The 17,972-nt window shown below is 35.7% G+C and overlaps 2 long non-coding RNA genes across 6 annotated transcripts; both read right to left on the reverse strand.

Moving 5' to 3' along the window:
- Window positions 1–2,248: 2,248 nt before the first annotated feature.
- Window positions 2,249–4,922, reverse strand: LOC108868422. 2 transcript variants are annotated; one of them, XR_001954596.2, is made up of 3 exons: window positions 3,489–4,922; window positions 2,632–2,794; window positions 2,249–2,328 (listed from the first exon to the last, which is right to left on the reverse strand). It is a non-coding gene; the product is annotated as an uncharacterized LOC108868422 (long non-coding RNA). The 2 variants fall into 2 exon arrangements; XR_007256121.1 differs by lacking the exon at window positions 2,249–2,328 and having other exon boundaries at window positions 2,465–2,794.
- Window positions 4,923–4,959: 37 nt separating this feature from the next.
- On the reverse strand, window positions 4,960–7,452 carry LOC103963843. 4 transcript variants are annotated; one of them, XR_669791.3, is made up of 4 exons: window positions 7,215–7,452; window positions 6,803–6,858; window positions 5,537–5,617; window positions 4,966–5,451 (listed from the first exon to the last, which is right to left on the reverse strand). It is a non-coding gene; the product is annotated as an uncharacterized LOC103963843 (long non-coding RNA). The 4 variants fall into 4 exon arrangements; XR_007256124.1 differs by having other exon boundaries at window positions 4,960–4,977; window positions 5,123–5,617; window positions 6,786–7,452; XR_007256122.1 differs by having other exon boundaries at window positions 6,803–7,452.
- Window positions 7,453–17,972: the final 10,520 nt, after the last annotated feature.

The following is a 17,972-nucleotide window of genomic DNA, read 5'->3' on the forward strand; positions in this document are numbered from 1 at the left end:
AGGTCTATAGCAGCCCAAATGAAAACGACAACAATAGTACACCCGAAGGTGACCCTACAATGGTGAGTGTCTGTCAGAAACGCCGGAAAGCCCTCAGGGGAAACCACCGCAACAGCTAAGCAACTAGAACCTGGAGGGGCGCAAAACAAAAGCGTGAGTGGGCAAAAACAAATCTTTCGAAAACCATTTATAAAATACTTTATAACCCCTCGCCGTAAAACCTGTATACTTCCCAGAAAATAAACATATATACGTATGTATAGGTATGCCAAACATGCTCACAGGTATGTCAATCATGCTCGATAATATGCCATGCCGAAATCTCATAACGATATGCAAGTGCCCAGGTATAAACATATCAATATCATATAATCTGGCAGCCGGAGTCACCTAACGTGACATGTACGGCTGCATCTAGAGCTCAAATCTCACAATCAATAACTGAACCTGCCCACGAGTCGGAACCACCTAAAGTGGTATGTACGACAGGCCTGGGTGTAAAACATATGTACGCTCTAGTGCTACGATCACGTGAAGACTGTGCGAATAATCGCGAGTCACCTACGAGTCGGAACCACCTAAAGTGGTCTGTACGACAGGACTGTGCACCTAACTTGGATCCAAGCTGAGCGTGTGGTGCGGGAGGTGAACATCATGTGAAGGACTGTGCCCTACTCTGGGCGGGAGCACTAACACCGGGGGTGCAGATTATGAGCTCTCTAATCATCTCAAACTACTGCTGAAAGTAAATATGAATACCACTTACCTGGCACTTACCTGTGCGTCCACAGCACCCAATATGCATATGTATAAATATATGCAACTACTAATATAACCATCAATGCACGAATAATGATGAAATAATGCATGGCATAAACTAATCGACATTTATTCAATTTCTGGGAAAATATAGTATATAGGTATATACGGAAAACAAAAGCCCACTCACTGATACGTGGAAGGGTCGTAGCCCCCCTGCCTCGCGTGACCACGCTCGTCCTCGGGGTACGTGTCACCTATATGCGAAATAACTATAAAAACGTTAACTTTAGAGCACATAACCAACTTCTCGTAATAACTTCTCATACATTGCTCAAAATGGACAATTGAATATATCAACGTGCTCTACACAACCTCAGGATCACAACCATATTTTAAAAATAATTTTCCTCCGCCGCACGCGCCCCCACGCGCCGGCCAAGGCACGGCCACACGCGCCGGCCACGCGCAGGCACGTGTGGCGCACACTGACGGCGTCAACTGACGCCGTTAGGAATATTCCGTCATCTTCTCCGGCGAACCACCGGCGCCGTCGCCGGCGCCGGAAAACTGGGAAAACTTCCAACCGTGTTTTCTCACTCGTTTTTCAACCATTTTTCTTGATTTTTGCACCAAAATGAAGCTTAGGACTAGTAGAACACATCTAGACAAGTTTTAAGGGCTAAAAATCACGCAATCATACCTGTCCACACAACCCAAGAATCGGCCAACTTCGAACCAAGCTATCCCGACGTCCAAACTCGACCAACGAAGCACTCCCAAGCTCCTTGGGACTTCACCAACACAACTACAACCTTAAAAATCCCAAAAACATGCTAGATTAAGTTTGCATGAATAGTGCTCGAAACTGCCATTGTCGAATCGACGTGAAAACGATGAAGTTCTTACCTGAAAATGGTACGATCGTGCTCCTCTCAGCCTCACGAGTTCAATGATGTAGTTGGTTCCCTCGATCCGTGATGATTTGGGTGGTTTTGATGTTTGTCCGTACGTCGAAGGAAGAAGAAGAAGAAGAAAGGGAGAGAGAGACACGGGACAGAGACAGAGGGAGAGGAAGAGTGTGACAGTGTGTGTGTGTGTGGTCCAACACATGACACACCACACAAACAACCAAAAACGTGATAAAAACGAACTAGGGGCAAATAAGTAATTTCACATGTGCGTTCTAATAATCCCGGGACGGGATGTCACACTCTAATTATAAGTTTTATTAAACAGCAAATAAGATTATTTTCTTGTCACAAAATTAGCATTTTCAATGCATCAAAGCAAGTGGTACTTATTAAAATGAATATGTTAACATATAGCATAAAATCTAATAACCTGAATAATAGTATTTTAATTGATATCAACAATTAGAAACATAATTGTAAATATAAAGTTGAGTGATTTAATGGTTACAAACCATGTAAATGACCTAGACATAAAGAAATAAAAAGTAGATGAAAATAAAGGATTGACTTGAGCAAGTTCACAAAATGCTTTTAAAAGTAGTAAATATTCTATTGGATTGAGTTCCTTGTAATGAGACACTCTTCTCTGCACAAACTGCATGAATAAAATTCTAACTTTCAACCACCCGTAATTTATAATTAAGCTAAGCAAATACATAGTAAGCATTGCACAATCACAGTAATAACAATTTTTAAATAGCATTACATCTATCAATTACTCTGCACATGAATTTCAAAAATGGATAACTAAGCTATAATTTAAGATCTTTGAAATTGCAATTTTATAAGTCACTAAACCCAAATTACAAATTATGCAGTCAATCTCACTACCCTCCTTATTACACATTGAAAGTTGAAAAAACAATATAGTTTCTTTGAGATTTGTAAGTGGAAGTACCTATTTGAAGGCCTTATGGAAGCACTGCAACACCTTTTGGAACTGTTGCCTCATTTGGTTCGGAGTGCATAATGCGCAAGCAGTTTAAGCATTTCCCAGCACCACATAGCATCATATTTCCTATTATTAATCCACAATGCCTCCTCCAGCTTTGAAATAGCAACTGGGCAAACAAACAAAAATCTACATTTATAAATTCAAACTCCCAAATAACTAAATGGAAGAAGTCCCAAATTTATATTTTCAACTACCAAATAAAACACGGAGAATTCCTACGTCTAAAATAATTAATATATTTCAAGAAAATTCAAAGTTAGCACCTTGAGTTAGTTTCTTTGATTCCAATACACTCCAAAATTGAGACAGATTGCTCTCCGCTTCTTCTCATAATACACACATGCAGTTTCTATTTTTTGATCAAGTAAAGCACAATCGACATGTTTTACAGTCACTTAGATTGCGTCTCCCTACATAATTGAAAAAACAATTGAATCACAATTAACATTTATTAACATAATTTTTAAGTCATATATCCAATCTCACAGAGAGATCACAATCAAACAGTTGGTGTTTGATGGTGAAACTTAAAAACCAAAAATGCACTTTAATGTCCTAGAAAGAACAAAATTGCAAGCAAAATTAGAATATTGAAACAATATCATGGTAGTCACGAAATAAGTTTATGGGTTTGCTAATATTGATTATTAGGTTCCAAGTTTGTCTCAATTTATCATTTTCTGTTAAGCTGAAAGTGTAAACATTTTGGTACTTACCAAGAAAAAAGCAATTAATTATTTGATGCCACTTACAAAACCTATTGGGATATATAGGCTTTGATTAAAGGGTTAAGTATCTACCAAAAGATTCCAGCTGCAAAATGCATGGAATATCTACCAAGTATTTGATAAATCCAGACTTTGATTCTTTCCCTTCCTTCGTTTCCTTGCACCCCAAGAAAAGAGAAGCAATTTTGTGCCAAACTTTAAAAATAACTTATAAAATCCAGAGTAAACATCAAAGAAAGTTAACAGTGTAGGACATAAATGTTTGCCCAAATGAAAAAGGAAAGATGTTTCCTAGCTATATTTTAAGCAAGCTCACATACACAGAACATATCAATTCTATCATACACATAAGTCAAACAAAAGCATCAGAGCCAATAATAACACGGAATTGAAAACCCATCAACCAATTTATTAACATATTTTTGTGTAGATCGCTACCTCTATATTCTTAATTTATCAAATTGATTAAAATTAGTAATTCTCTTATTTCTGACAATACCCCTCCCACTCCAGAATGATAAACAAAAAATTTCTCAATTTCTTATTTCTCACAAAGAAAAACACATGCATGTCCATTTCAGCTCTTAAAACCGAAAGAAAATATCAGGGTTTCTTAGTTTCTTACCCAAATCCACGAATTTGAACAGTTTAATATCGAACCGTTCATTTTCGCTAGCTATACTAAAATATCAAGATTTTTTGTTATTAATATCGATAAAACTCATTTGAGACCTCTTGAATCATTCATTGTGCAAATTGATGTCATTTTAATATCTAACCTTTTAGGAATCTAAGCTCATCAAGCGACACTTAATTTCACATGATACAACCAAAAATGATAAATATACAGCAATGAAGCGACTTTTCATTCCCAATGGCCAATTTTATAGGATTCAAGTCATACATGGGAATCAAGAGGATTGAAGCTGTCAGGCATAAAACATAGTTACTGATTGATGGAAATGACCAAAATATAAGATAGATACGAAGAAAGTCTATTCACTTTCTGAAAGTAACTTTCTGCGGTAAAACTTAATGAGCTTAAGGAACAATATTTCATAAGCGGGAAAGTCATTAACTTTGGAAAGATTGATCCCCCTTGAAGATATAGCCGATCATTCGTGTACTCATCAAATTCAGCCATCATTGCAATCATGTACCACACCTTTCCTAAGATCTCTCTTGCATTTCCAAACGGTTAAAAAAATGTATAATTTTACTTATCATGAAAGGCCAGGGAGATTACAATGATTATAGTCTGGTGTAAGCAAACCTGATATACTACAACTGATGCATACAATCCAATTAAAATGTTCATGAAAGCTGCCAACACGATACTTGAAACAACCACAATTAGCCACAGAATGCTTGTCAAACCAGCAATAAGGATGCAAGCTATTTCAAGAAATGGACCTTCTCGAGTAATCAGATCATGAATCAGTCGATACCAGCCTTTAAGCAGCATATATGGACTCTTTTCAACAGAAATTACAGTGTAAACAGAATCTCCACGATCAGCCCCAACACGCCAACTATATTACATCCCAGAATGTGAATCAACCTACAATATGTCCCCGAAAAGAATTGAGTTCGGACTAAAACCGCTCTTTTAAGCAATGTTATTTCAAATGTTTATATTTGGCTACTGCTACATAATTTGACGACAAAAGCAAAACAATTCGAGTCACTAATTACAACACGATTACCTTACAGTTCGATTCAAATGTTTATACTTGGAAAAATCAATCATGAATGGCTGTTCGTATGTATCTAAGATCACCAATTAGGCAGAATCACTCAGGACTAACAATATAGGCACCCAAGCATCCCATGACACACTATGACTGAATAAGCTGCACAAATATCCCAATAAACCTACATATTAGTAAAAATAATAGAAGAGCGTTTGATGTTGAATGTCGAAAATACATAAAGAAAGTAGGTGAACGGATATAAATTTCCGAAGAGATCGACATTGCGATCAGATGGGGATCCATAGAATTCAAGCCATACGTGGGAATCCAGAAGATTGAAGCTGTCAGGCATAAAACATAGTTACTGATTAATAGAAATGGAAGTGTATACAAAATATAAGATAAAAAAATAAGAAGAAAGTATACTCACTTTCTGAAAAGTGACTTTGAAGGCAAGGACACAACATGTACATACTTCTTCATTCAACCCAACCTTTCAACAGAAAGCTAATAAAGGAAAACAGCGGTCTTGTTAATTTCCTCATTGCTCAAACCAAGCATAATATTAGGGGTTGTTTAGATATAGGCCCATACAACTCATATATCTCGGATAAAAACCCATCTATGAATCAACATCCAATAAAGACCCAAAATTGAAATAAATTGCAACATAAGAAAACAAGTAACCTATTAATATAAGTTATTTACAATTTATGCCACAACTTTCTATAACTGTTCTCATACAACCATTATTAGCCAACCATTATGGCTAACGTTTTTAACAATTTCTTTTACCAGTCTAATAATGGATTAATATAAATGCATTACAATATCTCTTAACTATATTATTTTGTGAACACATAAACATACATATGATAGTAAAACATAAAATAGAAGATATATTTTTTGAAAAGTTAAATTGTAGGTAAATTATATTCATACAAAAACAAAATTGTAGATACACTATTGTTGTTAAAAAAGGTAAATCTTTTATGTAGTATTGTAGATACATTATTGTCAGTAGGTAAATTAGTTTCATATAAAATCAAAAAGTAGGTAAATTATATTCATACAAAAATAACATTGTGGATACATTATTGTTAAATAAGAACAAGTAAATTTTTATCCTAAAATTTGAACAATAGGTACATTATTTTATTGATAAATATTTTAAAAGATAGACTATTTCACTAAAAAAAAATATATATATTTAAATTGAAAAATGTTGTTAAGATTAAGAAAACTTGCCAATTAATTCCTATATCAAATTAGAAGCAAATTTTATGGAGTGAGAGAAACATGAATCAACCAAATTAATTACAAAATGTGGAAATCTTGAATTCTCATATAACATGCAATGCATTTAGAATATTAGTACCTTTTTTATTTTTTTTGTAAAATCATTAATCCTCCTTAAAATCTACATATGTTTAATTATGCACATTAAACATGCAAAAAGGGGTATTATAGGCATTTGAAAAAATTAAAATGTGTAAAGTCAAACATAAGTAATGAATTTGCTTATGTGGAGTCTAATCATTAGGTTTTATTCGAGTAAAAAATTTATGTCGGGTTTTATATGAAAGAAAATGAGTTTGAAGGGTTAAAGTTATATTTTCAGTAATATTATTTTCATTAAATTTAAATAGAAATATGTCAGATTCATAGATGTCACCTCGAGGCCAATGTTACCTTGAGTACAGAAAAGCCCTAAAATCTGAAGGAAAAAAAAAAAAAGTCTCCCGAGTCTGAAAACAAAACCAAATTAAACACGAAGATATAGAATCCGAGGTTAGAAACAAAACCCCCCAAAATTACAAAAACAAAATTTGAACACAAAACCTATTTTTAAATCCAAATTTACACATCTAAACACATAATATTGAAAGCATAAAATTACTCCAGCGGAGAACTCACAGAAAACAATACCTTTTATGGGCTAAGTTTTTCTTCAAATCGACATCATATTCACTATTTTCAGCGAGAATACATTATGGTTTGTAGTTTAAGAGTGAAAGTACTGAAGAAACAATCGTTTTCAACAAGAAAATGAAAGAGAGAAGTCGAGGTTTGGGAGCGAGAGAAGGGTGGGAGAGAGTCGAACCTTCTTGCATGCTTGAGAGAGAGCTCGGCTTTTCCATCCGTCTTTCCTTCCACGACGAGCAACACATGTATAGGAGTCTGAACCAAATGCAATAGCCTGAATAACCTGGTCTCCCTCGTTTGGAAGAATTGAGGATCACTAATATGTTCTCTTCAATTCTTCCCACGTTTCTCATACTGCTTAAAAAGTGCAGTTAAAAAACAAGTAAAAGCGTTATTACAAAAAAAAAAAAAAAAAAAAAAAAAAAAAAAAGTGTTTAGTCAAACGCCTAGGTATTACCTCTCACCAACCATGCAATGCATAATACAATCAGTATCCTATAAATTCCAAAAAAATCTCTACAAATAACCATATCGGCATTCAAATTCTAGTAAGAAACACAATCGGAAAACAAAAAAATTTCGAAGACCAATACTGCTTTTTTTTTTTTTTTTTTTTTTTTTTCAAAAGCACTATTACAAAAATGTTTACCAAATACTCTGCTGCTTTATTTCACAGCTGCTTATTCTCACATCACAGCAGAAGCAGTTTTTTTTCAAAACTAAGCAATACCAAACCAACTTCTCCCACCTAACATGCAAATTACATAGAAAGAAATTTGATTTAAAAAAAAGTGAAAAAGCTTGTACAAATAGAACAACGTATTTGAGTGGCGGTCGTGGCGCCTGCGTTCAGCCAAAGACAGTTCAAACAGGAATTAAACAGCCAAGTTATGGGTATATTCAAGACTGCTTAAGATACTACAAATATTTTCAAGATAACTCTAAATTTAACTTGTACCAATTTTAAAAGATAAGATAGTCATTCGCATAATATCTTGCCAATATGGCAAAATATATCATGCAGCAATTGGTATGCAATTAAAAGCCTGGACGTGCATCCAAGTCCTTATCTTGTTCTTCTTTGCCGGCACCAACCCAAACCAAAACCAAATTAAAAAACTAATTCAACTTGTATATTAATTAAACAAAAGATTTGTATATTAAAATATTATTGTAATTCCGGAATAAATAAATAATAAAACTCTAATTTTAAGGCAATATCAAACAGAGCACCACAATGCAATTCTCCTTCTCTCACAAAAAATAAAAAATAAAAAAAACAAAAAAAAAAATAAAAAAAACAAAAATAAAAAAAGCAAAAAACAGAGAGAGTGATCGGAAATCTTCAGAAATGGTGAAGAAGGCAGTGCTGATAGGATACAACTACCAAGGAACGAAGGCGGAGCTCAAAGGCTGCATAAACGACGTCAGACGAATGCACTGATGCCGAGGACGACATCCAAGTTCTGATGGACAAAGTTTCTAATCCCTAAATAAAAAAAAACGACAAATCCAGAAGATTATCTTTGGGTAAATGAGGTATCAAATTGTAAACACTAAAAATAATAGAATCCAGAAGGTTAGTAGCCTCACTGATATTAGAATCAAACTAACGGGATATAATAGAATCAAACCCATGGTCAATGAGGTATCAGATCGTAAACACTAAAAATAGCCAAAAACATAGTATCATCAAGACCTTGCGTATTCATTCACATTCTCAAATAGCCAAAATATATATACCTGCAAGAAAGCAATGGAACAATATACCCATTAAAAAGTCACAAAAAGATCTGTCCCAACTATTATAATTATATGGTTCTATTGGCATATTCAGACTTCAAATTTGATAGAGAAGCTAATTTTTCAAACAAAATAATGATAGATAAATTATTAACCGTGCCATGCAATTTTCAACAGGAAAAAAAAAAAAAAAAAATTCAAATACTATGTCTAACCACAATTCACAAAAGCCATTTTCCTAGAAAATTGGTTAATCAAAATAATGTACGAATATTTATTAGTGACGCGTTATAAAATAAGAAAACTAACGAAAAATAAAAAAAAAACTTCAATTTTAATGACCTTATGTAGAAATGTTCAACCTTGACATGACCTTATATTACTCCATAAGCCGACTTAATATCAATCCACAAAGTGGAATTATAATGCTTACTTGTCACAGTTAAGGACATGTTTTTGTTGTAGCACCAACAAATTGAAAATCATATTCAAGTATAATAGGTGATCAAAAAGAGGTGGTTCATGGTGAACCACATGAAAAATAATCTTATTGTTATCATGGATTGACGTAATATTCTTTATTGTGTTTTTAGACACAAATCATAAGACTATATATTTCTAGTTTCATTTCACCTGTAATTTATAACCTGCCCCCTTCCAGTTTAAACTTTAAAGGACGCTTTTCTTTAATCCTAGTTCTTGACAATCAGTGAAGAGTAATAACACATACAGACATTAAAGTTGAAACCTTTTCCAAGCAGATGCTACACATACCAAAAGATATTAAGCTTAAAGACCTTAATATCCAGCTTTGGATAATTGGCAAGTATCTGCTAACCTTCCCTTATATGCTACAAATTCTGACCTTAGCTTAGGAGCAATGGATTTTGATTAGAATTATTCAGAGTACAAAAATACGCGAAAACGCATACAAAATTCTTTGAGCCGCACGATATTGGAGAAAATCCATCTGGTGGTTCATCAACTGAAGGCGACGATGATCCAAAATCAAGGGCAAGGTAGACGCCAGCTGGCCTTTCCCGAGGCTTAATTGACAGCAGTTGGCTACAGTCACCAACAACATCTGCCCACCCGTAAGGCGGCTCAGCCCTTCATCAAAAAGTGAAAGATCAAAATTACTTTTACAGTAAGAGCAATACCAGAAGATGTAATCTAAATTATTTATATTTGGTTCCCCTGAAATCCTTTTGACTGCTTCAACATACTATATGCGCACAGAACCAGAACCAGAACCAAGTCCAGCCTCTTACTCGTAATAGGTCTCCTCATCCACAACAATATCCCAGCTTACCCCTGTCGTGCTTTTCCCATATTTGTGCACCTTACTGCAAAGAGAGAGCAAGTTAACTTGTCTAAGAAAAACCAGAACAACAGATGACAATGCAGTTCAGCAAGTTTATTTCCTTTCGTACCCATTTCCAAAATGCTCTTCTCCCCATGTCCTCGACCAACCTAGACATGAGAGCACAAAAACAGAGTTACATCAGATTAAATTATTGAAAGAAAAAGTTCGCTACTGTTGTAACGAATCGACATTTGAATCAAGTTATGAAATACGAATTTAAAAATGTAACTATGTAGGGGATGTAGTCAATTTGCATTTCTCAGGATTTTAATAGATTGTTTTTCAGTGACAGATTTTAAAGGATTTTAATAGAGTTTACAATTCTTTTGGATTTTGACAGATTTGTATGGATTTCTATTATAGATTTGTATGGATTTGTATGAAGTTTTTTCATGGATTTCTTAAGATTTTTATGGATTTCCTAGGGCAATTAGGGATGCAACCCAATGTTTAGTAGGCGTAGGTGCAATTTTTCTTATTCCTTGTTTAAGGAAAAGAAGATAAGAACGTAACCTCATCGCAATGCTACTTTATTCAAAATCCGAAACCCAAAATCTATACAATGATAACTGATTTTAACAAAAAATTTCATTACATCTGCATGCAAAATACAAGTGGAATTTGCTGGATGATTGTCCCCCATTTACTCAAAAGTGCAACATTTGTTTAAAAAAAAAAAAAGGTTTGCACCTACACCACCAACAATTTTCAGAACACATTTCATTGCATATAAGGTGCAATCCGTTCTGGCATAACTATATTTAAAACACTGCATATCAACGGAACACTTCCAGACTTCCTACTACATTATGAACCTTTTCAGCTCCTACTACCAGAAAGAGATGGACTCCTTGCACTAACATATTCAGTTGGACTAAACAAGTCCCTGTGAGCCAGCGGAGCCCTTCCACGAAGTACAGGAGATGAAACTGGATGAGGAGATCCTGAATTTGTCTCACTTATTCTATGCGTCTCAGTTTCCAATTCTTCACTTCCTTAGTGAGTCTGCTAACTGTTTTAGCAAAGGCCATTCAATTATAAATATAGTTTGCAGTCATAGTCAAACTCCTGCTATATAAAAGCTAGAAGGAAATCATAAATTAACATCAATTGAATTGTTGTCCAGCAATTCATCATCATCATCTTCTCAACTGATAAATGCTTTTCTTGTCCTTAAGTACAACCAGTTGCCTATGTATTGCTTATTTATTCAACATAGTGCAATATACAAACCAAAATGAATTACATGGGCATCACACACAAGGAAAAAGATTTACTAATCATTGAAGCAGTTGAGTGCGTCGCCTGACCTAACTCGAAGGTGCTCTTATTAGAACCTTTGCAGGTTGCAGTAGTCACCCAATATGATTCCCATATACTTCTTGGAGGCATTTAATCAAACAACTTGGAGGCTAAATATGCATAGTACCCACAAAAGTGGAAAGTGGAACTGGGAATGCAGAGAGTCACAAAACAAAGATAAATTGTGATTCCCGTTTCAATCAACAACCACAAGTTCATTTTCGAAACATACAACGTAGAAAAAAATTATTCAAAGTTTGGAAGAAATGAAAAGAAAATTTTCAAGGTCTGGGTGAAAAATCATACATAAGATATTTCAGAGAATCAACTTGACTGGAGTGGGAATAGCGTCGTATTGACAGAGATCAAAAGCCAAATGGCATCAGACACTTTCTTCTGCTCGATATGAGCATCGGTGAAAAAGATAGTTTCTTGACAGATAGATGGAATGGCCTGTTCATCTTCGTCTGGCGTGAAAAGGAATCAGAGGGGTTAGGATTAAATTTTGGATGGCATTTGGTATTTATACCACCTCTTTAAAATCCATCAAAATCCTTCACCTAATAAAATCCTACTAAATTTTTGAGATTTTGACTACACCTATACTTGTGTGGACTTTTTTAAAATCATAATTGACTACCTCTGGATTTGAATGGATTTTTAAAATCCTTTAAATCCTAATTTAACTACATCATGATTTCAGAATCTTTTAAAATCCTCTTCTAAAATTTTAATCAACTACACCTAGATTTCAAAGTCTATTAAAATCCTATCAAATCCTAATTTGTCTAGAATGAATTGTAGAAACCAATATCTTCCTGACTAAGAAAACAGATTAGAGAGAAAAGGAGAAAAGTATAGAGAGATTGGATTAGGATAAAATGTTTCTCATTGATTGATAATGTTATTACACTAGAGTGTGTGTGTGTACCCCTTGGCTTTGTACAACAATACCCTTAGCTAACTATGACTACTTGCATATTGTACCACTATTTATCTCAACTAACACTTTATTGTTATGACAAACTAACAGTTTTAGATACCAAGGCATTTACCTCAATACACCCCCTCAAGCTAATATTGGACTCAGCAAGAGTGCCAATGGGAAGCTTGGATTTTAAGTAACAAAACCTGTTTTTGGACAGAGACTTGGTGTAAATATCGGCCAACTGATCTTCCCTACAAACAAACTTAACTTTGATAAGATTTGTAAGAACCAACTCTTGAATATAGTGATAATCTATTTCGACATGTTTGGTTCTTGAATGAAAAACAGGATTTGAAGCAAGAGAGATAGTTGAGACGTTATCACACCATAGGGTAGGAGTAGAACTGAGAGGAAAGCCAATATCATGAAATATTTTGCATATCTAGGTAAGCTTTGCAGTTGTGTGTGCCAAGGACCGATACTCAACTTCGGTGGATGATCGAGCTATAATAGCTTATTTCTTTGCACTCCAGTTGATTAGATTTGAACCAAGAAAGACACTATAACCACTAGTAAATCTACAATCAAATAGGCAACCTGCACCATCGACATTTGAGTATGCAGTGAGATGAAGAGAACTTGTTTTAAACCAAATGCCTTAAGAAATTGTTCATTTCAAGTATCGAAGAACTCGTTCAGCAACCTGCAGATGTTGGTCTCTCGGAGCATGCATGAATTGGCAAAGTTGATTCATTGCAAAGGAGAGATCAGGTTTTGTCTAAGGCAAATATTGGAGACCACCAACAATAGACCTGTAATTAGCGTAATTAGACAAAAGAGGACCATTGTGATCAAGTTTGGTAGAACTGAGAGGAGTGTAACAAGGTTTAGAACCTTCCATATTTGTCTTTTAAAGGAGATCAATGAGATACTTGCTTTGGTGAAGAAAGATACCCTCAGGTGTTATTTAAACGTCCAGTCCCAGAAAGTAGTGCAAAGGGCCCAAATCTTTGACTGGAAATGGCACTCAATTTCTGAATAAAAGATTGACAGAGGGCAATGTTAGGACTTGTAACAAGTATATCATCTACATATACCAGCACTATTACCAAGGTAGGTCCTTTGAGAACAAATAAAATGCATATGAAGAAGATTGGGCAAAACAAAAAGTTTGTAGGACCTGAAATAATTTGTCAAACCATGCCCTTAGTGCCAGTTTTAGGCCATAAGGGAATTTTCTCAATTTGCAAACATGTTGAGGCTTTGAGGGATCAATAAAACCTGCAGGTTGCTCCATATACACATCTTCTCTTAAATCACCATGAAGGAAGACATTGCTTATATCCAATTGATTTAAGAAATAGGCATAGAAAATTGTGAATTAACCGATGGTGAGCTAATAGAAGCATTGGGAACTGATGATGGGTTGGTGGACTAGTGAAATGGATAAGTGCCTTCATCAAAGAGAACATGTCTAGATATATACATCATGCCAATATTTGGATTGAGACATCTGTAGCCCTTGTGTTGTAAACTATAACCAAGAAATACACAAGCTTCACTTTTGGGATCCAATTTTGATTGAACATAAGGTTTGAGCTAGGGAATGCAGCTGCAACCAAAAACCTTAAGTCTGGAATAGTCAGGAGGCCTGTGAAAGAGTAATTCCCATGGAGACTGTGACAACCTAGAAATTGGCAGCCTATTAATCAAATATAAAGCTGAGGAGAAAGCTTCCACCCAATCGAGATGAGGAGCCTTGGAGGCAACAAGTAGAGTTCTTGCAGTTTCAACAAAATGTATGTGCTTTCTCTTTGAACAACCATTTTGTTCAGGTGTATGGAGACAACTTAACTGGTGAAGAATGCCATGAGTTTGGAGAAATGAGTTAAAAACATTGGAAGTAAACTCACCCCTTGAATCGGTACGCAAAGTCTTTATTTTATTACCAAGATAGTTCTCTACATAAGACTTGAATACAACAAATGTATGAAAAGCTTCAGACTTAGCTTTTAAGGAAAAAAACTAGTTATACTTGCTGTAATCATCAACAAGTAACATATAATACTGAAAACCACTAGGTGAAACACTGGAGGTAGGTCCTCATAAGTCACAATGAAGCAACTCTAAAACTGAGTGGATGAAGAACTAGAAACACAAAAGGGAAGTTTGTGATTCTTAACAAGAGCACAATCATTACAAAAGAAATCGACAACAAATTTTCCTTGTAGTGCAACTTTATTACTAGACAAGATTCTTCGAAAAATTGATGAAGAGGGATGTCCCAGTCGTTGGTGCCAAACTTGGACAGGAGCCTTGATACTTATGAAAGCTGAAGGAAATGTAGGTGTTGAGCTGGATGCTTGAATGAGATATAATCCATCCTTAACCAGACCCCGCAAAAGCATCTTCCCCGAAATACGATCCTTTACAGTGGATCCATCAGGGTTAAGAGTTAATGCATAATTATTGTCTTTTAAGAATTGGTACGCTGACAACAAGTAATGAGTCATGTGAGGAACATGTAAGACATTGCTCAATTTAAAAGAAGCATGAGGAGTATTCAAAGATGAATGACCAACATGAGAGATGGACAAACCTTTATCATCGCCAATATAAACCTTATCTTCATCGGCATAGGGAGAATGAGCTAAGATATTAGAAATGTCATTTGTTATGTGAGATGTAGCGCCAGAGTCGATCAGCCAAGAATGGTTCGATTTAGAAAAGTAATGAGCACAAAAGGCAGTCAATTTTGCAGGTGGTACTTTTCCAAAGATCTTGGGGTTCATCTGATCGAAGCAATTAATGGCCTCATGGCTGGTAGAACCACAAATTTGACAGGGAACTTTAGAACCTGTGTGAGATGATGAGTACTAAAAATTGCCAGGAGAACCCTGATAGTTGCCACGAGAAAAATTGCTTTGATTGTTGCCTGAATAGGAATTACTAGGAATTACAAGAAAAATTCCTTCGATTGAACCTTCTGGTGGTGTTGCTATTATTGTTGCGACCGCGATTGGAATTATGCTTGAATGAATTGTTCAGAGGCTCCTGTTGAATAGAAAATGTATGTGAAGGAGTGGGGAGGAGAAGTGCCTGAGACTGCACAGAAAAAGCCTGAAAGGGCTCAGTGGTGATGGATGATATAGCTTCCTTTCGGCGGGCCATAGATAAATCCTTTGTAAGTAGCAGACCATGAAGTTCATCCAGGGAAGTAGATGAGGTTCGAAGCATAATCAAGTCAATGAAGGACTCAAATTCCTTAGGTAAACCATGAAGAATCGTTACAATTAAATCACTATCAGGAACTGCAGCGCCATAGAATCAGAAATTTCCTTAATTTGTTGCAGATATTTCGAGATCGATTGAGAACCTTTTTGGACAGTTTGAAGATGAAAGCGTAATTGATGAATGTGAGCATCAAATACTTCCCTAAATATCTGCTCAAGTTTTAGCCAGAGATCACACGATGATGAAACACCAATAGTGAAGGGAATAATTTCTTCAAACAGCGTAGAGTTCAACCAAATAAGAAGGTTTTGATCATTTTCATACCACAGTTCGAAGGAAGAGTTGAGAGAACGATCAGGCAAGAGCGGCGGTAGACATGATTCAGTGCCATCAATGATGCCGACGAGCTTGTACCGGTGGAGAATCAACATAAACAAGGCACGCCATGGAAGATAGTTTGATCGCTTTAGTTTGATCGGGACTACTACCGATATTCTAAATTGTCAGAGAGGTATATGAATTCGAAAGTGGAAGAAATTCCAGAGGAATTAGGGTTTGGCAATGTTAATTCAATCGGAGAAGATGAATCCGAGGGCAATGCCATAGCTGATAGAGATCAAATCAGAACATAAATTACAGAGAGAATAGACAAATCAGTAGAGAAATCAATGAACATTCATCGATTTAACAACAGAAGAGGATTGATCGTCGTGAGGCAGAGTAGCGTGATACCATGTAAAAACCAATATCTTCCTGACTAAGAAAATAGATCAGAAAGAAAATGAGAAAAGTAGAGAGAGATTGGATTAGGATAAAATGTTTCTCATTGATTGATAATGTTATTACACTAGAGTATATATAGCCCTTGGCTTTGTACAACAATACCCTTAGCTAACTACGACTAATTACATATTGTACCACTACTTATCTCAACTAACACTTTACTGTTATAACAAACTAACAGTTTTGGATATTGAGGCATTTGCCTCAATATGAATATGTGAAATCAAATGGTTAAACCCTAAAAAGCACCATTGCAAATAGCATAAGAAAATTGAAATTAACCCTAAAGAAATTAGGAGAGAAGAACATGAAAAGGGAATACCTTTTGGCCCTTTGAGTTATTGGAAAAAAAACCCAACAGAGCAAAAGCCTCCAACTCCAAAGACTGTTGTGGGATTTGAAGATAGCAAGAGAGAGAGAAAATATTAGAAAAAATAAAGAAAGAGAGCGGGGAACCAAAAGGGGGAAGAAGAAGAAGAAGAAGCAGCAGAAAAAACGAAGCAAAGGAAGAAGAAATAAGGGGAAAAAGACGATTGAAATTAATGGAGAGAGCACCTTTAGATTCTTTGGCTTTCAGATGTTCATAATCGAAGAGTTCGAAGGATTTACCTTTGGATTCTTTAGCCTTCAGATGGAGTTTGCTTATGTCTGGGAGAGAGAGGTGGAACGCCTAGGGTTTGAGTATGGAAGAGATGAAAAATGGAGAGAGCACCTGTTTTGGCTGAAGCAACGACTCACATACTCGTGGATCAAAAGTAGCAGCATGGCCTCCCATCCCCGAAACCTAAACACACGTTTCTCCCGAAAATCCTCTCCTCGAAATCCCGACGAACGTCTCCCTCTCAACCCTTCTATCGCCCTTCCCTCTCTCCCCCTGAGTCAAAAGCCTCAAAGAGTGAAGACCCATTCTTAAGCCCAATGGCAATCTTGTAAATAAAGCAAAATTTAGGCTGAAATCAGCTCGGTGGCAAACTCTTAAATAAAGTGAAATTGGGCCAAAATTGCACAATGCCCTTACCCCCTCAGCCCCGTGGCAAACTCGTAAATAAAGGGAAATTAAGCCAAAATTGCACAGTGCGTTCCCCTTACTTTAGACTAAAGTAATAAGAGGTGCTGGTGGGATTCAAATTAAGAGTTACAAAGGACACCTTTGATCAATGTTGAAGATGTAAACATGAATTATATCTGTAGTAACAAGCCAAAGAACAAAGGCCTCACTAGGATCATTTTGATTGAACCATGCCGGATTAGACCAAGAAACTTTAGGTTCAGAGGCTCTTTGTTGCCAAGACGACCAAGTGAAGAACATACCGTTACTTTATCAGAGCCGCCTCACTTTATCACGAGAGTTGACATTAAGAATATTGTTGATGAAAATTCTGATTCCAAGGCTCGCCTCAAAAGTATTCATCGAACATCGTTTACAATGCTACTCACTTTCATATTGTTGGAAAATATTAGTATTTATGTTTATTTTAGTATTTGAGTTCTGCTTCTTAATTTAGGATTTGGGCCTAGCCCATCCGAGTTAGGATTTCTTAGGTTTAGTTTTCTATAATTATAGCTTGTAATTTAGTTTG

Source organism: the organism of the source record quoted next, unplaced genomic scaffold (genome assembly GCF_019419815.1).
Source record: "Pyrus x bretschneideri cultivar Hongxiangsu unplaced genomic scaffold, Pyrus_bretschneideri_v1 Contig128, whole genome shotgun sequence".
Lineage (NCBI taxonomy): Eukaryota > Viridiplantae > Streptophyta > Magnoliopsida > Rosales > Rosaceae > Pyrus > Pyrus x bretschneideri.